The 25220-nt window shown below is 39.5% G+C and overlaps 1 protein-coding gene across 7 annotated transcripts in view; it reads right to left on the bottom strand.

Moving 5' to 3' along the window:
• FLRT2 (fibronectin leucine rich transmembrane protein 2) overlaps positions 1-25220 on the bottom strand; it is a 123226-nt gene that overhangs the window by 9081 nt on the left and 88925 nt on the right. For 2 of the 7 annotated variants that reach the window (XM_089522344.1, XM_089522341.1), the window contains exon 2: positions 10921-10994. The exons of the other annotated variants lie outside the window; for them this stretch is intronic. The gene's annotated coding sequence lies outside the window, so the exon portion shown is untranslated. The remainder of the gene's footprint in view (positions 1-10920; positions 10995-25220) is intronic. 7 annotated transcript variants of the gene reach the window in all.

Below are 25220 nucleotides of genomic sequence, written 5' to 3'. Positions count from 1 at the left end.
ACCAACAGAAATAAAGTGAAGGACCAAGGGAGAAAGTGGGAGTGGAGAAAAAAATGAGACAATTTTAAAGGTAACTGTAAAATTGGGATGGTAGAGGATTTACTGGAGCTGTTCCTACCTTTGTTCTTTTCACAAACACAAAATATGGAGGGGGGCAATCCTCTCCCATTTCCTGATTCTATCTCCAGATATTCTACAGCTGTAATCTGGGTTAGTGTAACCCACTTTATATGAATGTATTAGAAACTCTATAAACAAGTTCACATGAATGAATTCACAAGATTGAGTTATCCTCATCCAAATCCCTCTTGGCACAACTTTAATTACACCTAGCTTTCTGCCTCATTACTAATGGAGTTCAGATCAGAAAAGAGAAAAAGCCAAACCCCTAGGCATGAGACAGAAAAGCCAAATGTGATGACAGAAGAAAGAGAGAAGTGACTTAAACATAAGGGAAGTGTATGGAGTGGGAACTGAACCAAGAACCAGCATGTATGGTTCTAATGTGCAAGTGCTCACTGTCATTCTGATCAATGTTGCATTGTTTCCCACTGCAATTACCTTTGTCAATTGTACTTTCCTCAGGGCAAGAGCTATGTTCATGAAGTAATTCAGTAGCACTACAAAGTATTGTGATTCAATGGTGAGAGTAGAAATGGCTGGGAAAAGTAGGTTGGAAGTAGTAATAGCTAAAGGCTCTTTCACATGGACATTAGCCATCAGCATACATGGATATGTCCAATAGCCTTGGAGAGGCTTGCAAAAAATGGATCAAGTTCTCTGTTGTGCCTCAATCTTCTTAACATTACATATTTATCTTCTGTTCCCCACCCTGATAATTTGGAAATAGGGGGAAGCTTTTCTTTTTAAAGAAACTTTCCTACTTTTTTTCCTCCACTCCTTTCTTCCTTGTTTGCTTCCTTCCTTTGGCAGGTCATGTGGAACCACTCTGGGGCAAGCTGAACTGACAATTACTTTTGCCAGTTTTTTGAACAGTTGTGATCAAAATAGCCGACCCAGTTTCAGCTCATGGCAGGCAGCAGTCATATAACAAGCTCATCAAGTGGAGGTGGAAGCCAGAAACTGCAGCTGCCACATACTCAAATGGTTAGCCCTGAGCTGCACTCTTTATGCTGAGGAGCATGTCTCACATCAACAGGGTAAAGTTAGGCATCAAGGCCTCAGTCTAAAGAACATTCTTGCAGGTTTTGTCTATTTGTTTTGGCTTTATTTCACAGAGGATGAGGAAGAGAGATCAGTGGGCTCAATGAGATCACAAACAAATGAAAAAGCAATTACCACATTTTAAAGACCTTTCTTGTGATCCATCTGAGAAATCAGCACATGTGCTCTAGGGATGGAGATATAAAGTGCAAATTATAATTTGGAAATTATTTGCAATTAGTTACAGTCTTTCCTCCACATTTGAGGGTATAGCATTTGTAGATTTGATTATTCAGAGATTACTGTATTCACTGCCACGGCTGCCCTATGCCATTTTTTGATAACACTGGTGTTGCTGGAAGGAAATCACACTGGTGGAGTGACTTGGTTCAGGTTTGAATGAGTTCTCTTGCTTACTCACTCTGGTGGGCAGGTGGGTGGGGATGGAGATATTAAGGGAGTGTGAAGAGGGAGGGTGCATGCATTCACATGGGTGGATATAGGAAAGTGGATGGGACATGAGGATGGAAGGCATGCACATTCCCTCATTTACTCACTAAGGTGGGTGGGAAGAAAGGGGATGGGATGGGGAAGCATAAGGAGGGTGTGTGCATTCCCTCACTCATTCACATTGATGGGTAGGTGACAAGGGATGGGGTGAGTCTACCCTTTCTCCTTTCTTCCACCCTTCATCCCAGTCCTTTCCCTCCTTCCACCCAAGTGAGCAAGTGTGCAAGGAAGGGAGGGTACCTGTGTGTAGCCTAGCCCAGCCACCCTGCCAGTTCAAGTACTTTTTCATGTTAAATATGGTTTACAGTATGAGGTATTTGTGGGGATGGCTAGAAATCCACTTTCATAGTGGCCCTGCACCCCTAACTTCTGCAAAAGTCAAGAGCTGTTAGACAGGGGAGCACATTACCTTGTAGAGTGATGGAGTCTCCTTTGGAGGTTTTAAAACAGAGGCTGAATGGACATCTGTTGATAGTGCTTCAATTGTATCTTCCTGCATGGCAAGTAGCTGGACTTGGTGTCCCTTGTGGTTTTTTGTACCTCTATTCTATGATTCCTGTACTCAATTATTTGGTGGTAAACCACTCCAGGGGACTTATTCTGAACAAATGTGTACATAATTGTGCAGCAGCATCTTATGCATGATATCTTCTTCTCTCTCCATCCTTATTAATTTTAATTCTATAGACAATTTAATACTAATCATAACTTTCTGTATGTTTTTAGCTGTATGTGCTTTTATCTATAGTTCTTTTTATCCGTTACACTGCCTTGAGTCCCAGTTTTAGGGGAAAGGCAGGGTATTCATATACAGATCCTGATCAGTCACCACAATAAACACAAAGATTCACTCACTACAAGGCAGCTTCTTTGTTCTCATGGGATTTCATAGGACAGCCAGGAATACTGGTGCAACATACAGTGTGGCAGGGTCTGCATAAGGAGTCTAGGAAATCTGGCTACGGAGCAAATAGAACTCACTATGTTGCATTTTTGCTGAAACATTCCTCATCTGATGCCTAGAAACAGAACTATGTTTCTTTAACTTGTTTGGAATGTTGATAGTGAATGACTGGAATATTTTTTGCCTAGGTGATGTAGGCCAGTGAGTAAAAGTGATGTGTCTTTTACCTTCACAAAGGCCAACTTAAAATATAACTACAGTTGAGCCTCCATATTTGTGGGAGTTAGAGGACTAAAACCCCCATGAATGTAGAAAAACCATAAATACCACCCCCCCACCCCCCCGGCAACAGCCATTTCCAGAACAGGAGGGATTCGGGGAATGGAACACTCCCTTGTTTGTCCCCTCCCACCGTGGAAAGGCTTCACAGAGACACTTCTCCCAAGGCTTTCCAGGGTGGGAGGGGTTTGCGGTTTAACATTCGCAAATAACCAAAGCCGTGAATGTCAAACTCATGAATGTGGAGGGCCAACTGTATGTAATTATATAGAAGGAGTAGCTTTGAAATGGTTAGCCCTCTGACTAAATGCAGTTTTTGCTTTTCATAACGAATATTACAATCTTTATTTCATCAAGGTTATTGTGCACATGGGGAGAGGAGGAATTCTCAGGAGATCATAAAGTTCAGCCTCTAAATTCAGCCACAGTTTAGTTCAATTTTTTTGTTTTCACTAACAGTGCTGTAGAGAAGAGATGGGGTTGGAAAGTAAACGTGAATCCCTTTTTGATTAGCAGGGATGATTATGACCTTTGCTGCCCCACTATTCTCTTTGAGATTAGCCCAGGTACTTTTTTGTGGGTTAAATATGGTTGGGGGGATAGAAATATTCATGTCTTTTCCTCTTTTGTGGGGAGTGGCTGGGGGAGTAGGGATGGAATTTCCCATCAGAAACATATTGTTATAAGCTGTCCCTTTGCAAAGTTATTTCAGTGTAGTTTGTACTGGAATGAACATTTAAAACGCACTAGCTTTGCAAAGGAACTGTTATTGGTGGCACTATAAGTTGTGATGGGTGGGTGGTTTTTATAGCCAATTATAGTTTTCGATTCACCCTGAGGATATTTATTATATTATATTATTTATTTTATTTTATTTTAATCCCGCCTTTCTCCCAAAGTGGGACCCAAGGCAGCTAATAACATATATAAAACACATTAAAACAATTAAAATCATACAATTAAAATCATAAAAAATATTTTAAAAATACAAACATAAAATTTAAATCATACAAAGTTAAAAATAATAATCTAAAACCAACCTCTCATCTCCCAATAAAACCAAGCCTGCAAGATCTTTAAAGGCCAGCAGTGAGGGGGCCAGCCTAGCCACAGAGTGGGAGTGAGCCTGGGATGGTGGTGGGACTGAGAGAAAGCCTTCTCCTGAGGATCTTAGGGCTCTAGATTGTTCGTATGGGGTAACAATCGGGACCTAAGCCGTGTAGGGCTTTATATGTCATGACCAGCACTTTGAATTGTTCTCAGAAATGAACCAATAGACAGTGAAGCTGTTTCAAGATAGGAGTTATACGTTCCCTGTATCAGCATTCTAGCTGCGGCATTTTGGACCCGCTTAAATTTCCAAAGGCAGTCCCACGTAGAGCATGTTACAGTAGTCGAAATGGGATGTAACCAAAGCATGTGTCACTGTAGCCAGATCTGACGTCTCAAGGAATGGGTGCAGCTGGCACACAAGTTTTAATTGTGCAAATGCACTCCTGGTCACTGCTGAAACCTGGGCATCCAGGCTCACAGTGGAGTCCAGGAGCACATCTAAGCAGCAAGCCTGAGATTTCAGGGGGAGTGTAACCCCATCCAGCCCAGGCACAGTCCCAGTTCCCTGATCTGCCTTACGACTGACCAGGAGCACCTCTTTCTTGTCTGGATTAAGCTTCAATTTGTTTGCTCTCATCCAATCCATTACTGACAGCAGACACTGGTTCAATACAGAGACAGCTTCCTTGGAGTCAGGTGGAAAGGAGAGATAGAGTTGGGTGTTATGCCAATGACACCGCACCCCAAAACTCCGGATGACCCCCCCAGTGGTTTCATGTAGAAGTTAGACAACACGGGGGACAAAACCAAACCCTGTGGGACCCCGTAGGCCTGCGGCCAAGGAATCGAACAGGAGTCCCCCAACACCACCTTCTGGGTCCGCCCCTCCAAGAAAGACTGGAACCAGTGCATAACAGTGTCCTCAAGTCCCATCCCAGAAAGGCGGCTCAGGAGGATACCATGGTTGATGTTATCAAAAGCCATTGAGAGATCTAACAGGACCAACAGGGACACACTCCCCCTGTCCAGTTCCCTGCGAAGGTAATCCACCAAGGTGACCAAAGCTGTCTCTGTGCCATAGCCAGGTCTGAAGCCAGGTTGAAATGGTTCTAGATAATCTGTTTCATTCAGAAATCCTTAGAGCTGGAAGGCTACCACTCACTCCAGAACTTTGCCCAAGAATGTAATGTTAGAGACTCCAGGGAGGGCTTTTTCAGTAACGGCTTCACTACAACTTCCTTTAGGCAGGATGGAAATTTGCCTTGCTGCAGTGAAGCATTCACCATTCCCTTTACCCACTCAGCCAGTCCCCTTCTAGCTGATTTCAGAAGCCAGGAAGGGCAAGGATCCAGTATGCACATGGTGGATAGTGATGGTCACAATGAGCACCTGCATTTCAAAATGTGCCACTAAAATCACTGTAAAACATGAAGTTTGTAATTATATTAGAAACACCAATCTGGATTGGCAAGGATAATTTGAGAGAGAGAGGGAGGGGAGAGAGAGAAGGTAGGTGCACATTAAAACTAAAAGAAGAAAAATAAATTGGGGTGGGGGAAATCCTGAGGATTTTTGCACGCTGCTGTTTATGTTTGGATTATGCTGGTCATGAGTTTAGCATGCAAAGCCTTGGTTTGGATATCATACTAAATACAAGATTAAATATCTTATCACAGGGCACAGATACTGGTGAATTGTCATGATGCCATCGAGTTTTATCTTTTAAAGTTTAGGACAAGTAATAAATTACTAGAGTGTCTATGTGAGCAAAGGTGGGAGGAACACATTGTCTCTTTTGCCTGACATTTCTGTTCACTATGGCAACAATGTATTTGCCACACTGCTCTTGGATGGAAGTTAATATTATTTTCTTTCTTTTTTTATTCATTTATATCCCGCCTTCCTCCCAACAATGAGATTCAAAGTAGCAAGGTGCTTATCTCTCCCATACACAGATGTGCACATCTAGACAAGTGTATTTGTACTATCACATCGTCTTTCTTTTCCAGTTTTTTTTCTTTAAAACTCTTCTTCTTAAACTGTGGCTTCTTTAATGTTAGTTGTGTATAAGATTCTTTTGCATCTACTCTGTCCACAACTATTGGTTTCTCACTGTCCTGCCATCTCATCATCTCACGTACATATGCTGACAGAATGAAGCATTTAGTTTAATCCAATTCTAATTTCCCCCTATTTAGAACAATACACAGTTCTTTTTTTCTGTTAAGAGAGGAGTTGCCACTTTTATATGCTTGCATTACATTTCCTGAGGCACACAGAAGGGTGAAGCTGTGACCATGTTTCTTTCCATAAGTATTGAGGACTAATGTACAACCTGGGGGAACTCTTTCATAAGAAGTCAGAACCCTCCCTACATAACCATTAAAAAGTCCAAATATTTGTATTACCAGATGGTTTTGAAAGTGTAAATTACAATTCTGTTCTTTGTATCTTTCCCGCCTCAATCAGAAGTCATAGAACTTTATCGCACTCATTTTTCGGAGTGTTAAGGGCACTGGAAGAGAACGCTCATGTGTGCGCGCGACAGGCCAGAAACAGATTTTACCACACGTCAAAGTGTCCCCCAAAAGGCCCCGTTCCATTCCATTCCGCCTAGCTGTCCTCCTTCAGTGCTGAGGTGCATGAAATGTTCTGTTTGAAAGTCTTCTGACCAAGTAAAATGGCGCCCGTCAGCACTGAAGGAGGATGGCTAGGCGCAACGGAACGGAATGGGGCCTTTTGAGGGACACTTTGACGTGCGGTAAAATACATTTCTGGCCTGTTGCGCGCACACAAGAGTGTCCTCTTCCAGTACCGTTAACGCTCCGAAAAACGAGTGCGATAAAGTTCATAGAATCATGCTTCTAGTATGAAAGAATGCCAACGGTTTAAAACTGTACTCTGTTGTGTGCATTTCTGTATTTATAATCAAATATATTGAAACAACTTCAAGTATTTGCCCTCTTTCTCTACCATGGGGAAACAGCAAGGAAAAGGGAGTAGTTTTACAGTGAGCATTTGAGAACTATGTTCATATGTTCAGTAAACAATGGGAATCCTCCCTTTGGACCTTTGCATGTTTATCTCATTTTTGAACAGAATCTACATTGGGAGAAAAGCTGCAAACTCACAGGCTCTCCCCACACTTTCTCTACTTTGTGAAATTTCAGAGTATGACAAGATGGTAAAGATTAATTTGCTCTAACCAGTACTTTTAATTAAAGCTGTGGAGAGTGAAAATAGGCCACATGCTGCATGAGAAAACTGTGAACAGAACTGTACAACAACAACAACAACAAAAAAGGGGGGGGGAGGCTCCGTAATTAATTTCCCTTACTTATTCTGTCTTAATCCTCATGACAACAACTTGTACACATGGGAAATAATATTCTCCCCAAGCTCAGCCACTTATCTGGATGATAATAGAGAGTATTTCTGGAATAAAATTCAATTACTTCTTTTATACTGATGCACTGGTATAAAATATGGTGCACTGAAGTACAAGTTGGGTCTCCCTTATCCAGAATTCTGGATATTATTCCAAAATTTGGAAATAGTCCTAAAGCCAAAACTTTTTTCATGGTTGCCACCTACACTTTCTAATGGTTCAGTATACACAAACTTTGTTTCATGCACAAAATTATTTAAAATATATTCTATAACATTACTTTCAGGCTAGTGTATAAGATGTATATGAAATATAAATGAATGTTGTGTTGAGACTTGGGTCCCATTGCCAAAGTATTTCATTATGTGTGTGTGTGTGTGTGTGTGTGTACACACACACACACATGAAAATACAGGTATTCCAAAATCCAAAACAAACAAACAAACAAACAACAAACCCAGCAACCCCAAAATCCAAAACATCTCTGGTCCAAAGCATTTCGGAAAAGGGAGCCTCAACTTGCAGACTCTTTCCTATTGTTTTATACTCACAGAATTAATTTTTTCCTCCCAACTTGACAAGCTAACTAGAATCCACCTCTTAGACTAGGTGGGTATGAAATCAAAGTTGATGTCTTTGTCCAGATACAATGGTCACTCAGTAGCTTTTTCCAAGCCACTACTGTAGGAATGAAGGTTGATATTTCTTAGTCATGTACTCAACAAGTTATGTTTAACTGTCATCTTTCATTTCTGGATTACATTTGTTTCTGTTATTAAAAGCCTCACTTGTTTTGTTATTAATTCATAAAAGTCATATCAGATTCATTATTCATGGTTGGATTCATTTATCTATTCCATTCATAGTCCTTCCTTTACTCATTTTAATGAACTGTTCCTCCCGGTCAACGTTGTTTTATTTTTCTAGGAAACATCAGATATTGCCTTGTTCTTTTGTATTCAGTGTGTGTGTGTGTGTGTGTGTATTAATCAACACCATCACTTTTTTGGAAGGCCCTCCCTGGCAGCCACCATTTTTTTCCCATTAAAACACCTTGAAGTCACAGTGTTCATTGAAATACAGTGAAGTCACAGGGCATTCTATGAAAACAAGGTAGAAGATATGAAGAAATAGGCCAATCTGCCACCAGAGGAGATAGAACAACCAAAAACAAAAGGGTAGGGCTATTTAGAAAGAAACTAGGCAGTATGTAATACATAGGCCCGTTCCGCACAGGCACCCTAGTACGTGCTGAGCACATACTAGGGTTAGAAAGGGGCATCCTTTCCGGACGCCCCTAACCCTAGTATGCGCTCAGCGTGTACAAAATGGCGGTGCCCATTCTACATAGGCGCTGCCATTTTGACATCGCAGACGCCTAGCATCTGCATGTTGCGCGGTGCTAATGACGCTGCAAGTGTGCCATTGGCGCTTTGTGGCGTCATTAGTGTGCTGCAAGAAGAAGCTGCATTTTGCAGCTTCTTTTTGCTGCGCGGAGTAGCCGCGCGGTTTGGCCGCTAGGGCTCCTCCATGCAGCAAATGAAGGCGCTTTTCAGACCTCCCTTTTGGGTGGTCTGTAAAGTGCCATATTTAGGTTTTATATATTTATACAGAAGGCATTCAGATGTCTAGTATCTTGAGCATTTTGCACTAGTGAATTACAGTATATACAGTTTTGAAAAGCTGAAATTGCCTGAAATGGTTGAACAGGAAATTTTATTTATTTATTTATTTATTTATTGGTCTGGAGACAGCTGGAAAGGATTCACTCCAGACAATGAGCTTTTCATAGTCTTAGGGACACAGATCCTATGTTGTGTCACAAGGAAGAGAAAGTGACCCCGCTCCCTCAAATCACTGACCACACTGGATGTATCCATATTATAAAGTTTTTAAAACTATTTTTATCTGTGAGCCACCATGAGTCCCTTTCTCGGAGAAAGGCGACACATAAAATAAATAATGGCTGTACAAGTCCTTGAAACAAAGATCAGCTAACATTAGATTTACAGCCTGCCAGTCATTAGAAATCTTTTGCTGAACTCCATATACTTAACAATCTGCCAGTCATTAGTAACTCTCTGCTGGACTGTTGTATAAATTCTTTGTTACTGTTGGTTTGTTCATCATGCTTACAACTACTTTGTTTACCTACATAAATCTTGGTCTTTATGCTGCACATTTGTACATTGTTATAAAATTCATTTATAGTTGTAATATATATGTAATGTGACCTTTGGCTACGTTGTATGTTATTTTTCTATTTGCAATTGTTGATATTTGCTATAAATACATTTATTGTTCATTTCTTTGTTTCATATTTGCTATAAATATCTTATTGGTTGTTGGTATTTGTTATATATTTGTTTGGTTTATATGACGGTCTTGTATGGGTTTTGGACTAAAGAAGATAAGCCTCCTCCCCTCAATTGACACATGGGATTATGAATATAAACCCACTCCCTACCCATTTTAGCCATGATATTTATTTCTTAACTTTATCCAGTTAGTATGACTTATAATTAGAAGTTTCCAGTCAAGGCTTGTGAAAAGAAAACAGGATGATGGAACGGGTTTTCTTTTTGGTAAGAACCAACCAATCTAACCTGTAGAGATTGTTTGGTTACAGTTGTTCCTTGAGCTAGTTGTTTGGTACTTGTAACTGCACCATAGATCAATTTAAAATGTAATCTCAAAGTATAATATTTAACCAGAAGATTGCTCATGTTGAACTCATGGATGATCTGTTCCGGATTGCCCCCCCGTGGATTTCCAAGTCCACGCATTTCAAGTCTGCAGACTTGGAGGGGCGACTGTATTTCAAAACAAGATTTGAGTATGTAACTAAGAAAAACTATGCATCACATTCTACTGTAACTATCTTTGCATGCCTCCTTATATGTTGGTTCTTCCAGAAGAAAGAAACCCCATGAATCATAGCAGCACGGGCAATAGGAGAAAGCTGAGCCATTTCTTTTCCAAACTTTCCTACTCTCCTGAAAAAAGGGATAAACTAATGAATTCTGTTCTGAGCTCTTTGAAAGAACAGGATACATATGGTATAAATAAACTCTCCAATGTTTCGTCCAAAACTGTTTCTTTTTTCCATGCTTCTGACCATTCTGGTTGGGGAAATCTGGAAACTGTAGCCCCCCAGAAGTAACTTTTATATGCTCGTATGAATCTCCTGGACTTCCTTCCTTCCATTCATTTTAGTAACTTTCCTTAACTTAAGAGGGACAGGGATAGAATGACACCCTTGAGCCAATTTGCTGGGGAAATAAATTACGCTGTAATAATTAATAGAGAAATCAAGATGCCACCACTCTTTTTAAAATGTATTTTAAAGGTTGAAGCGGTACTTTATGTATTTTTATGTGTTTCATAATCCTGAAATCCCTTCTTATGAGAACAGAGGGCCCCAAAGAGTGTTTTTTTTTTTAATGTAAAATTAGTATAGTGATGTCATGGGGGAGGGAAGATCAAGCTCAGTTTATACCAGAAAAATCCTAACCTATTTCTTCCTTTGGGACTTAACACATTTTAGAAAATAACCCAGGAAATAATATCCATGCTGAAGTCAAGTAAATCAGGAGTTGTCCCTCTAGGGCTGCAGACTGACCTGTTTGGCACATGTGGCTGATGAGACAGAAGCAGCTTTCACTAACTGTACATGCTGTATGATTTTCTTGATGCCTGCCAGAATGGAACACAAATCCACACAGAAAAATAAGCCAATATCTATCTTAAAGAAACATTATTGCAGGTTGCACTTGCATGGTAACTTGGATGGATGGTTAGTGGGATACCTAGCCAGCTAGATCTTTCAGAAAGCAACACGGCTAAAAAGCAATGATATTGAGTACTGTGGGTTGCACTTGCGTGGCCAGTTAGATAAATGGATAGCTAGATAGACAGACAGAAAGGCAGACAATTGCTTTAGAAAGCAGCACGGCTGAAAAAGAAATGCGACCAATAGCTTTGGAGCAGGCCAGAGTTGTCCCTTGGTCTGTTCAGTTGGAGTCATGCCAACATTTTCAGAGATCAATTTGCTAGATGAAAGCCTGCTTCAGAAACTTCCACCTGCCACAAAATGAACTAACCCATCCTAGAACAACATTCACAACAGCATTACCTTTTGAAACTGGAGCCAAATTGATGTCAAGAGCACCTTCTGAGAGGCCACACCAGTGTTTTTTCTAACTAGCACTAGGGGGAGCTCTCACACAGCTTCAGATGCCTCTTTTCCTCTATCATACCCAGATAGATTTTTGTGCATAGTGTATAGCTATTTTAAAGCTTTCCCCCTCTTCTTCCTAACTTATCTCACAGTATTCAGTAAAATGAACAATTATATTGGCTCTGTTTTCACTAATGTGGAATTGTGGCCCTCATTAAACTAGGAGTGGGAGAGAAAAATGGCTATTCTATCTATCTATCTATCTATCTATCTATCTATCTATCTATCTATCTAAAACTTTTGTTGCTGCAGAACACTCCATATAATGATGACTAGAAATAGTAAGAACACAATTACTGCTAAAAATGGAAAGGCTTGTTTTTTAAACATGCTTCAAAGAGAGAAAAGCTTTAAAATTCAGGTCATTGTGGTTTTAGCCACATACAAATAATACAGACCTCTATGCTTTCCCCCCATTTTAATCCAACCACTATTTGCCCACAGGCCATGAAATCCAACTTATACTATGTATGCCATGACATCTAGCTTCAAGGTTCAATCTGACAAGAGGATCCCAAATGTACAAGAAATGGTACTGTTGAGACACCGCAATTTAAACACACACAAAACACACAATGGTATGTAAGCTACAATGTTCAATAAGCACACTCCACCATTTGTCCTACAGTCATCCAGAGTGTAAATGTCTGTTGACTGAATTAATTCATTTTTCAAAATCTCTGAGAAATGTGGCATTGGGCACAGACCGCAAAAGCCTCTTATCAAAATGAAGCAAACATTTTTGACTATGTTTGGAAGCAGATGGCAGAGCGGGCCAGCACAGGGCAGTGCATGGTGCACAGGTGAAATTTGCTCTATCTTGCCAAACAAATGTGTTCCAGCATCCTGCTGCACCTTGATGCTTTAAAGAATACTGTCGGCTCAGGTCCATGATGAAATGCTGGCTCAATTGTCAATGAATGGAGCTCTTGTATTCTCTGATATAAACATAGTGAATACTTCTATCCCAGCTAATCTTTTGCCAGATGGTCACCACTCTGACATTTTCACTTCATTGGGTTGAGAGGAACAGATGATCACCTCCAGGACTGATATAAAACTGAGCTCCAACTCTTAAGAGGAGGCTGCTACAGAAGACAGCAATGGGTGTCTCAATTCACCTTCCTTCAAGGCCACATTCATCAAGGTAGCTACTGTTTAAACTTTGCAAAAACAGACAGTTTAAAAGAATGTTATATGGTAAGATGCCAATTGTGATACCTCAGTTCCACAAGATGGAAAAAAAATCATGTTGAGTTTTTATATCCCTAAGAAAATATCCATTTTGCCCCTCCCAAGAATGAAAACACATCTTGCCTGGAATTCAAAAGAATTCCAAGATGTGCAATGCATTTTGGCAAAGAAGACTACATAAAATCATGAATATAATGCACATTTTAAAAGCATGAATGAGTAAAAATACATTATTTGAAAAGGACACACAAACATGTTTTATTTAATGGGGACAATGCATAAAAATGTACACATTGGGGAAAATGCTTATATAAATATAAGCAAATTTCCATACAGGAATGGCAGGGAGAATGCAATGCAACCAGGTGATCAATTGGGACAGACCAAGAATAGGATTTTGAAAAGAGACAAATTTTCATATCATACTCTGAAAAAGTGTACTGCATACCCTAATCTTAAATGGGCCTGGTATTATTCCTGAGTTCAAGAGTGACAAGACGTAGACTTTGCTAAAAGTACCAAAAGGAAAACGAAAGGACATTGGCGTTTATCACAACAAAGGAGAAAGGGAGCTTATCCCGTGAATATCCCGGAAAAAAATTGTGCAATTACAAGTAACAATTTCACACGACAATGTACAAAACCCGCCATTAAAGTGGTCACAAAGAAGCATTAATGCACATCTTTTTACTTTTGGGATTTCAGCGACAATTTACATCCAATATCACGTTATTTGGGCAATTATGTGTGATAATCATTCGCACAATTACTCGCCATTTCTGCTTTATGTGCAAGATGCTTTAAATGCGCTTTAATTTCTCTTTAATGTTGAAATCAGCCCCAGTGTGATAAATTGAGAGAATATAATAATAATAATAATAATTTGTTTTATTTATATACCGCTATTCCAAAGATCATAGCGGTGAACAGCAAGTAAGCTAATTAGCAAGTAAGCTAATTTGCCCCCAACAATCTGGGTACTCATTTTAGCGACCTCGGAAGGATGCAAGCCTGAGTCAAGCTTGGGCCCTTTTGCTGGTCTTGAACTCGCAACCTTGTGGTTTCGAGTGAATGGCTGCAGTACAGGCATTTAACCACTGTGCCACCAGGGCTCCATATAACCATCTTGCCATGAGATCTCCACCACCATATATTCCAAACATTACTTTTGAAAAATTAACACCTTAATTTCTTTACTAGGGACTGATGAGACTACTTTTCAGTTCATTTTTTGATAATAATTTACCAAAACATGCAGAAATCTAAAGCTGACAGATATGCATATCTCCAACAGACACATGATAATTCAGTTCCTTTTTTTATCAGAATTTATGAAAATCCTAACATTTAAATATGAGAGAAAGCAAAACTAATTCCTTTGTCTATCCCCATTATACAGGCACACACACACACACTCGGCAGTTAGCATGAGAATCTCCAACTTTGTAGAGAAAGAGGGGAGGATCCACATTCTGTCATGTATGCTGCATGTATGACAATAGTGATATGAAAGGAAGTGAAAGGATAACTATTTATCTTGATCGAGATGGCAGTACTAAAGACATATAATCATGCTCTTTGTCAACAGACATAAGGGTTACACAAGGAAATACAAGATATGATAGCGAAAAGAAGAGGATCTATTTCTTTTTACTCCCATCAAAGCTTTTTGATATGATAAAAACTGGACCTGCTTGCTTGTATTAAGACTAATAAGGACAAATTAATTAAATGATGTTCTGTTTTTAACCCAAATGTACCATTTCACACATGGCACAATGCATTCTGATTTTTTCCCTACAAAGTGGGAGGAAAGAGAACAGCCTGCTGTGTCTTTGCAAGCAAATTGGCTTCTACCTATAAATTATTCTACACTGTTAGCTTTTATCTAGAGAGAGGCAGGCAGCCTGGCAAAATGTCTGGAGATAATTTGAAAAAGCTGCTTTCACTGGCCTAAGTGACTCAACTTTGCATCTACTGAGCCATAATCCTGACACTTGTGTATCATGTTGCATGGCAGTGCATTGCTAATGGGGTGCTGTTGCAACCCACAGCAGCACAAGGGGCAAAAAGATCAGTCACACTTTCACCTCTTTCTTGTCATAGAGCTTTATGTGGCAGAATGATAAACGAGACAGCTTCTTGAGGTGTCATAAGGTTTGTGACATGGTGGGTGGTGGGCATCATCAGCTACTAAAAGACTTGATTCCAAATGGACCATCTTTCTCAGTCTTTTCACATTTCAGATTTGGTGTGTGCTAATGCACTGCAGTGAGAGTGCTGGGCTTACAGAAGCCAGGATTCAAATCCTGTAAGAGCTGTGAAGTTCACTGAGTAATATAAGCTAGTGACAGCTTCCTAAGTTTGTTTTTGCTGATATATCTTCTCATGAGGTTCTTGAAGGAATAATGGGATACTGACAAATCTACATTGCACAAGTCAGGTCAAAGGGTATTATCATATATTCTCTTTGTATACAGTCTGAACCAACAAAACAAATTATAGTTACCACAGTGGTGCTATAATTTGTGTAGTGGAGAAATGTAAATTAAGCATTCCACACAGATGCATATACACATGGAACTCAGAAACCAAATCTTCACAATCCCTACTTTGGGAGAAAAAAACCACAAAAATCTGGGCCTAACCCACAGACAGAGAACATCACCTCACAGGAGATTCAAAGCAGGATGTAAATAAGAAATGTGGTTCTAACAAGATTTATATGACCATCTTTCCTTTACAGTTTCAGTCCTCCCACTAGGAATGTAAGTGAGCACTGCCAACATCAACAGAGACACTTCTTTTAGTTGTAATAACCTTGGCTTGAAAAAATAAATAAATAAAATTGAGCATTTTTCTTGCCCCTTTAAGCTTTGGGAATCCTTCTCTAGTGGTTTTAAAGCTCCTGTTTTGGGATTCTTGGCTTCTCAAAAGTGACAGGTATCACACAGAGGACACAGAAAGTGTTTCCACCTAAGCCACATAAAAAGCGCACTAGTTTGTCATCATTCCTTCATGTGAAGCTATTTCATGAGTTTTGAATAATGCTTCATTAAACACCGCGGCTGTGCAGAGTTTATCCTTGACATTATGCCGGAAAGATTATTCCTGGAATATTATATTTGCGTTTTCACTTGTCACTTCTTCAGAGTTCTGCGGGGAGCCCATTATTGACTCTTTAGACATTATTGCCCTAGCTGAAAAAATTTCCTTAGAGAGAGATAAATATTGGCAGGGAGAATTGACAGGAAATTGACAGAAAAATACTGCACCAGGAACTGAATAAGAAAATGCAAAACACAAACAAAACCCTATAAATCAGATTGTCAACAGCAAGATTGGCCTGACGCATGTTGCTTCTTCAGGCAAAAGACAATATGGCACAACTCCCCCCCCCCCATTCCGTATACACAGATTGTTGCCATCTCTACCACTAGAAATGGGATAGCATCCTCCACAGCATCTGAAACTAGTGGGCTGCAGGCTAGCTTATGGCCACAAAACAGGCAATGTGACAATGTGGATGGTTGAATCCGCAGACAAAGAATCCATGGATACGGAGGGACAACTGTCCTGATCTCTAACACCACACCACCACTCACTCACTACTCTGCTTGGGACCTCTGTCTGTTGAAATACTGCAGTGAAGCAGGCTTGGCATCATTGTTGATACATGAGGGGAGAGGCTGAACAGGAATTCCTATGAAAGTGCATAACCTGGGCTAGTTTCCTTTCTGCCAGCTGACTCAGTCATAGGCCTTTGCCAGGGGCACTGTCTTTAACACACCAAGGGAACACATCTATGAATGATTAACAACAAACCAGCCTGAACACATCCAATCAGCTCTGATTTTGGCTGGAAAGGAGAGACAGGCTTGGTTCATACTTAGCTGGGAAACCACCAGGAAATACCAGGGAACGTCAGGTAGAGTTAGGAATGACCACTGGCTGAGATGTCAATACAGTCAACCCTGCACATTTGTGGTTTTGAATTTTGCAGGTTTGATTATGCACAGATTTGATTAATATGTTCTCTCCAGGAAACTCAAGGTCCTCCAGTGTGACACTATTGTCACCATCAGCCAGAAGTTGCATTGAGAACCTAGATATTTCTAGAAAGAACACTTCTTTTGGCATTTGTAGATTCCCAGTGCAATTCTATAGTCAATCTCCAGCAGATGTTAACCACAGAGTTGTGCCAAATGACCTAGAGTTTCCTAGAAAGGTCTTCTCACAGGTTTGTTTTTTAAAGAAAGGTTTTTTATTTGTGGTTTTTCCACTTTCCACTTTTCCTGCACTCCTAATCCCAGCAAATGTGGAAGGCTGTACTGAGCTATATGGACTAATGCAGGGGTAGGCAACCTTTTTGAGCCGGGGGCCGGGTTGCTGTCCCTCAGACAACTGGGGGGCCGAAGTCAAAAAATAAATAATTAAATGATTGTAAAAAAATAAATAAATATATAAATAAACCGGGACAAATGTAGGACAAATTTTTCTAATGGAGGACACTTTGTTTAAAAATTGGAGGACATGTGAAAAAATTTGTGGATTTTTAAAAAAATGTTAATATAAATGCATGTTTCTGAGGCTTCTATAGACAATTGGCCCCCAAAGGCCCCGGCGGCAATTGGCGGCAGGACCGGGCTGGGGCCGGTCCCAAGGCCTTGCCAGGCCGCATCCGGCCCGCAGGCCGCAGGTTGCCTACCCCTGGACTAATGGCTTCACTCAAGAAAAGCAAGCATTCATTTTACTAGGGTATCAGCTCAGGAGAGTGGGAATGTGCAGGGGAGTCAGAAAAACAGGCAAGGGTGGGGACACTAGAAGAACTTGCCTTATTCTAGTAGTAGGGTTGGTCCCAGTAAGCAGGCATATAGGACTGGGTGAATGACTATGGGGAGGACGGACAAAATTTGCCCCATAAACAAGACACACACACCCTTTATGAAATTATCCTTCAGCGCACAAACATCTGACTTTGTAGGGAATCAAACACTGAAAATCATTTACACCTAGAACTCTTATATTCTGCTGCATTCACATTCCCTTTGCAAACATTTTCTGCCCCTTTCCTTTGTATGACTAAAACATATTCCTAAATTTAAATCATTGAAGTTTTAGATAACCGCAGTGCTAGAAAGAAAATTCTCCTTTGGAGGCTAAAGGAAAATTTCACTGGGGAGTGGGTAATTCTTATTTGGGGTGACAATATCATCATTCCCCCCCCCCCAAACTACACTCCCTATTTTTAAAATGCAGAAAGAGAAAATCTTTGCAATTTTAATTTTCTTCTTAGTAATTGAATTATTTATCAGTAGCACTCCTACTTGATCTTAGTGGATTTGGGAGAAGAGGACTTAGCTGCCTACAGAGGGGTAAGGGTTTTGAATGGGCATGGCCCTATTTATTTAAACCAGTTTACAAACTCAAGGGCAAACTAACAAAATAAGTTCTATGACAACCACATCTCTTAACAGACTTGCTAGAAATCCTATTTGCCTGGCTCTTTGGAGTAGGAGAAATTGGTTTGGTTTTGACTAGATTGTATCCAATTCACACACTCAAGACTGAACATATGCCTGAATGCAATTTGGAGTGAGAAATCCATATACTCACAAGCTTGCAATCTGCTCTGAACACCAATCATAGGCATTTATCAAAATGCACATGGAATGTTTTTGCTTGGAACATGTACATAAAAAATTGTACTTTTTCTTTTGAAAGCATACAAGCACATCCTAATCAATAGGAGAAATATACATACATTTGAAAATGAACACAAAATCCCTACATGCAGGGGGGGGGGGGGAAATCTGCAAGGAAATATGTATATATCTTCATGCATGGGGTGGAGGGATCCCTTGTAGTCTGATGCATGAGTCAGGATAAGCTTTGAGGTGGAAATGGAGAAACTCATTAGCAGATCTCATAGTGGGAAATATAATAATAAAATGAAGCTGCTTAGAGACACACATCCCCTTGAGTCAATGCCGAGAGGCCATTTCCAGTCAAGTAACTGCAAGCTAGCCAACTACACACCCTGGCAATTTCCAGGCAGGTGGATCCCAGTAGTAATAATCATGCTTTCCCATTACATGCCACAATAGAATTACAGCTGATATTCTGTGATATTGGAAATATTGCACTTTTCCTGTATGTTCATGCTGCCATGTTCCATCCACAACAGGATATGATACACCTGTCATGAACTAGACACTGGAAGTTCGGTTCATGGGAGGGCATGTTTGTGGGTTGTTGTTCTTTTAGCACATAAGTGTGTTACCACAAATCATGCAGCCGAGTTTCCCGCATTTGGGGAAATTGCAGGGGTCAGCACACCCGGAGTGCAATGGATGAGCCTCACTATGGGAAAATCACTTTGGGATGTGGGATGATGATGATTTTACATCAGAAGTGTAGACTGGAACTATTTGGGATTGGAAGAAATTATTATTTTTATTATGTATTTATTTTCATAGATTTATATCCCATTTTTTTCAAAAGTGGAGTCAAAGTGGCTTCCAACATATAAAAACGCCCAACAAAGACAGTTAAAATAATATAAAAACATGATTAGTCCAGTTGACAACACGTAAAAATGTTTACAACATAGCATTAGTAAAAAAACTTAAAAGTTTTAAATGTACAGCATACCACATTACCCACCAACAACTCCATACTTAAAATTCAAATAAGAAAGTCTTCTCTTGCTGGTGGAAAGACAGCGGGGAAGGGGGGCAAACCATTGCTCAAATGGTGGTACCATGAAGGTTACTGTTTTTCCTATCAATGTAAAAGTCACAATTGAAGTCCAGTATCTCCAAAATGAATGATAGATAGATAGATAGATAGATAGATAGATAGATAGATAGATAGAGTCCCCTTCTTTCTTCTCTCATTTTTGCTGACATCAGGAAAATTTAGAAAAATGACAACAGTAATGTAATGCATTAGCATAAGGAATAAATAAAAGATTATTGGGTCGGGGAGAAAAACTAATATGTTCGTTGATGTAACCTCATTTCTCAGTTATGTTTTAACACTTATTTTTAACTAAAGTAAGTTATTTTTATATCTTATAAGTTATTTATGGTTCTCAGCAATCAACCCAATTAAGCAATGCTTTCTGGTGTTCAGTCCTATATCTTGTGTTAAGTCTTATATAGTCCTGCACAGATTTTACTGCCCTTAATCATTGACCCCTTGTGACTACACTGAGATTTATTACCTTGTTCTCAGTTTAACACATGTGCATGGTAGGTTGTGGCCTAAATATCCTTATTCCTTGAAACTATTAAACCATAACTAGTTTTCTGAAGTCCGGAAAGCGTAGCAATTAAAACTTTGTACTGTATGCAGTCCATCTAATATTTTATTCTAGATCTCTTCATGTTGTTTTTTATACTAAATCATGTCAACAATGGATTATAAAGTAGCTGCTCATTTAACCATACTTTCTCCTCAATTATTGCTACTCCTTTCAGGGCTCTTGGTATTTCTCTATTGATTTAAATGGCTCCCTGTTTATGACTGATTTGGTATGCATGTATCAATGTGTGGTACCAATCACAGGGATGATGTTTAAATAAGAAAATTCATCACTACACTGTGCATGCATAAATAGCATAGATTTTTCTCTCTCTGTATATAATGTTTTTCCTAACAAAATGTGCTTGCCTTGATAAATTTCCAGCTTCATGGAACCAATGCATTTTCCCCCATCCCAATAACACCAGAGCATTGTGTTGAGTTTATAGGATATTTGGTAGGACATAAACAGCTGAAATAAGATTTGGATTTATTTTTTTTTTTTAATTGACAGGGAAAATCGACTCTTTTGCAGTCAAAATTCTCTGATAATCAAATTGAAGGTTGCTGCACTGGATGAATCTGAGACTCAGAGGGAAACAAGAACAAATTGGGTTTTCTCTTCCAGCCTCCTTGTCTCTTTCCAGGTCTGTGTAAAGTTGTATTAGTGAAATTTGCTACATGGTCTACCTCCATGATCTATGTTCCAATGGAAAAGCCAGAGTTATCCATATAAAATTCTGCCACAAAGAGCAGTATAACAGCAGGTTTGACAAATATGCTGTGTTTCTTTCCTTAACCCTAACAGTCCAACATTATGAGTAAGTGCTAAAACTCATAAATAGCAGTTTTCAGTGATATGGCCTATATGTCCTTGTACCATATAAAACTTTTCAGTGATTATAAGTACTTGTTCCATAGCCCTAGGTTGATTTAAATGTTATTACCCTTTTAGAAATGAAAACAATCATTAGAAAAAGCAGAAGTGCTTCAACCTATGGTTGAAACTATGGTTGAACCTATGGTTCAGAAGGCAGAAGTGTCATGTAGAGCCTTTGCAAACAGAATTCCTTTCATAACTACTGTCATTTATTACCTTGTGGGCCAAAGTCATGACACTGTTTTTGACTTTCAAATCCCTAATGGTCTAGATCAAATGTATTTTAGGAGGAGAGAGTGGGAAATTACTTTTTTAAATAATCAGTTAAAATTATACTAAGCACTTTCCTAAAAGTAGTTAGAATGGAAGTCATTACGGTTATGTCTCTTTTTCTTTTCTTTGCAATAGCTAACATTCTAATTATTAAAATATTATAATATTGTAGTTACTTTAAAAAGTCAAATCATCTGAATGTTCTAAGTCTCTGACTTGTGATACATAACAAGTTCTCCCTCCTTTCCATCTAACACCTCAAAATCCACAAGAAATTATGATGCAGCAGAATGAGACACAATATGAATCAGGACTTGGTCTCCCTTGATATACTGTATTTTCTGGCGTATAAGACTATTTTTTAACCAAGGAAAATCTTCTCAAAAGTCAGGGGTCGTCTTATATGCTGGGTGTCATCTTATAGGGCAGACTGGAAAATCTGTGGTCGCCGCATATGGTGGGGGGGAGCTCAAAAATGGCCGCGGGCACATCCCTGCCATATGTGGCGATTGTATGAAAGCAGCTACTGCTCTGATAGTCTTGGAGACAGGGAGGGCTGGGCAGGCAGGGAGAGCTGACCAGTCCAAGCAGGCTTTGTATACAAGGTTTCCTGCTAAGTACCTGCATGTCATAAGCATTTGAATTAAAATTACCATATTGAAATCAAATCTGATGTTTTTTAAATTTTTATTTGGTGTGCGTTGGAAGAGGGGTAGTCTTATACGGTGAATATATGCGTTATCTTTTCTGCCATATCTCCAAATTTTAGAAAAGTCCTTGAGGTTCTTTTTCCTTCTCCCATTTTTTATGAGGAGGAATCTATGTTGTACTGTTCCTTGAGTTAAATTTGGCTTATGGAGAAGCCAGTAATTGAACTAGTAGATTGCAGAAAACTATAGTGAGATAAAGCTGAAAGATTTCTTGTTATTAAGCAATGCCAAAAAAGGCAAAAAGGGGGTTCTCTGTTGGCCTGAAAACCAAACAATGTATGCATTGAATTTATACAATACCTTTCTCCAGGGATGGGATGTAAGTTGTATTGATACAGGACAGGAAAGAATCCCTTGGGTGGATAAAAGGGTAACATAACTGGAGTATGTGAAGTCGAAGGCTTTCATGGCCAGCATCCATAGGTTTTTGTGGGTTTTTCGGGCTATGTGGCCATGTTCTAGAAGAGTTTCTTCCTGACATTTCACCAGCATCTGTAACTGGCATCTTCAGAGAATGCTTGCCTGGAAAGGACTTGGGTATATATACTGTGTGACCTGCAAAGACAGGAGTGATTTGCATGCGTATTGTTCTGTTGCTAATGGTAGGCCTCAGGGTGGGAGGGCCTGCAAAAGAGGATTAGTGTCTGCTTGATAGTGCTCATTGTCTGCTGGGAGATTTCTCATTTGCATTTGTTGAGTCTTTATCTTGCTATTTTTCAGGACTGGTAGCCAAACCATGCAGACTGGGCCAGCCAGAAAAATCAGCAGTAGCAGAACATGCCACAAACCATCCTGGACATAAAATGCTGTTTGAGAACACTGAAATTCTGGACCATGCCAACCACTACCATGTCAGGATGCACAGGGAAGCCACTGAAATCCACAAACACCTGGACAATTTCAACAGGAAAGAGGAAACCCTCAAAGTAAACAGTCCTGAAAAATAGCACTAGATCTTTCCCTGACGCAATGAATAAATCAAGTTGTGATTCTAGTGTCTCCAACTGTTTTCTTTATTTCAGGGTGGAGTCACACAGATTCCTCATCATTGGCCGTTTAATCCTGCTGTGGTTTTGCTGAAAAGAGAAGGATAGGAGGAGTAATATCGATATACTGGACAGGAGTAGATTCATTTTTCCTTATTTATTTATGAAACTAACAGCTTTACCCTGATCAAACTCTGAAGCACACAAGAAGCACTGTTGCAGGGATGCTGATCTTTTCAATCTCACCAGGTGAGATGGATTTTTCCTCAGAACAAACAGGAGTTTTCACATGGGACAATATATATCAATTAGAGGGAGTAGTGGATTGCAGTCCCTTTCACATTACACAAACCCACTGGGTGACCTTGGGCAAGCCACCTGCTCTCAGCCTCAGGGGAAGACAATGGTAAACTTCTTCTGAACAAATCTTGCCAAGAAAACCCCATGATAGGGTTGACATAAGTCAGAAATGACTTGAGGCACACAAAAGCAAGTGCTACGATCCCACGTTAAGAGTCATGGTTCTGTTCTATGGATTCCTGCAGTTTGTAGTTTGCATATTTTATTAAAATACAATAAAAAGTAAAAAAAAAAAAAAACAGCAATGGGTATTCAGATATTGTGCATGTAGCTCTTGGTTAGCCCTAGGGTGCTGGGTAATTTTTATTATATTCTCACATATATTCTCTTGGTTCAGAATGAATTTATTTTCTAATTCTCTTCTACCTAACAGAAACGAATACACACACTGTTGCAAACAAAAGCTAAGATCAGCACATATGCCACCCTTAATTATCTTCAACTCTTTCCATCACTTGAGGAAGTGTGGTCTTATAGGTACTGCTGAATCCGAAAACACCTTGTATACAAGGAGGAAAAGGCAAACAAATACCTTGGATGGCTTTAAAGATTCATCTTGTTTTAATACCTGCTGAGAGAATTCCTGAAGTGAATACTTTGGCATTGTTACTATTGATGAGCAGAACATTTTTTTGTTGTTGTTAAAGGTAGCTGAATGCTAGAAAACAATTCCTCATCATCAAAATTTGTTGGTGTTTTGTTTTTAACCCAGCAATTAGTTCTAGCATTGCTCTGTTTGGTATTCATGTTCAGTTTCTGCCTTTTTTCTGTCAATTTCTAGGCCAGCTTGAGCTGCTCCAGTTTCCTTTTGACACTGATCTTTTGAGAAAGTGCAATTCAGCATAGGTTAATGGAGAAAACAGATACTACACTAGTAGCAAAATATTTGCTACAAAGATATTTTCAGCCTGTGTTAGGTAATGAACAGATCACAACATGCATTACCAAACAAATCACAATTAATGGACGCACTATACATTCTCTGTTATCCTAGAGTACTGTTCAGTGTCAGTCCAGGGTTCAAGAATCAATTTTGATGGGACAAATTAATGCTGAAGCATCAATACTTTACTACATCGATACATCAAGACCTTAATAATTTACCTGCCATTCCTTCTCAGTCTCATCATTAGAATTTAATCAGTACATTTGTAGAAACTGATAACAAGGCCTACGCTTTCTTCTTCTCATCATTTGCATTATAATCTTCCATTTTCTTCCCTTCCGTTCCCACTCCTTACACTTATTTGATTTGCATAGTTTTAAAGTGTCTCTGCGCAGTGTATTAGTTTTTGTCCAATTTTTTTCTAAATGGAGTAAGAGTACAAGCTTCCAAAAGGATTCTCAGAAGAATATGGAAAAGAATGACAGGGGTAAATTCAAAACCAGGAATGAAGCTTCTGAAGCATTAGGTGAATAAGACCATCAGTTCAACTGCCCCCTTCAGCACTCCAGTGAAATATTTACAGTAACACTATCTCCACCACTTCTGAACAGCAGCAGGTAAAATGAAGCCAAGCACCTTAAACAGCATCTTCCATTATACAATGCAACCAGCCTGTCCCAGATATCTTACTGCAAGAATAATGAAAGCAAACATAATGGAGTATCCTTTGCTGGCTTGTGTTCAATGACGCATGGACTAAGATTAAAAGGGAATGTTCTTAGCCTACTCTTGATATATATAATTTTGCCACCGTAATCTTACCAAGATTATTTCATTTTCAGTAGTACATCCTCTCTCTCTCTCTCTCTCTCTCACACACACACACACACTTGGATTTGTGACTGAATTGTTTAAAGAACGGAGAATCTCAACAGAAAGTCCTATTATTTGCATGAACCCTGCCATACCTCATTTTTCAAGTAACCAAGCTTTAGCATATCAGCATCAGATTTGTGTAAGTAAATACAGTATCCATTTGCATGGACAACTTTAGGGCTGCTGCATGGCAAATGTACATTAATTTT

This window comes from Sceloporus occidentalis, unplaced genomic scaffold (assembly GCF_023333645.1).
Source record: "Sceloporus occidentalis isolate IW3139 unplaced genomic scaffold, rSceOcc1.0.p SCAF_4, whole genome shotgun sequence".
In the NCBI taxonomy this organism is placed as follows: Eukaryota; Metazoa; Chordata; class Lepidosauria; order Squamata; family Phrynosomatidae; genus Sceloporus; species Sceloporus occidentalis.
This window is presented reverse-complemented; position numbering and strand designations above follow the sequence as displayed.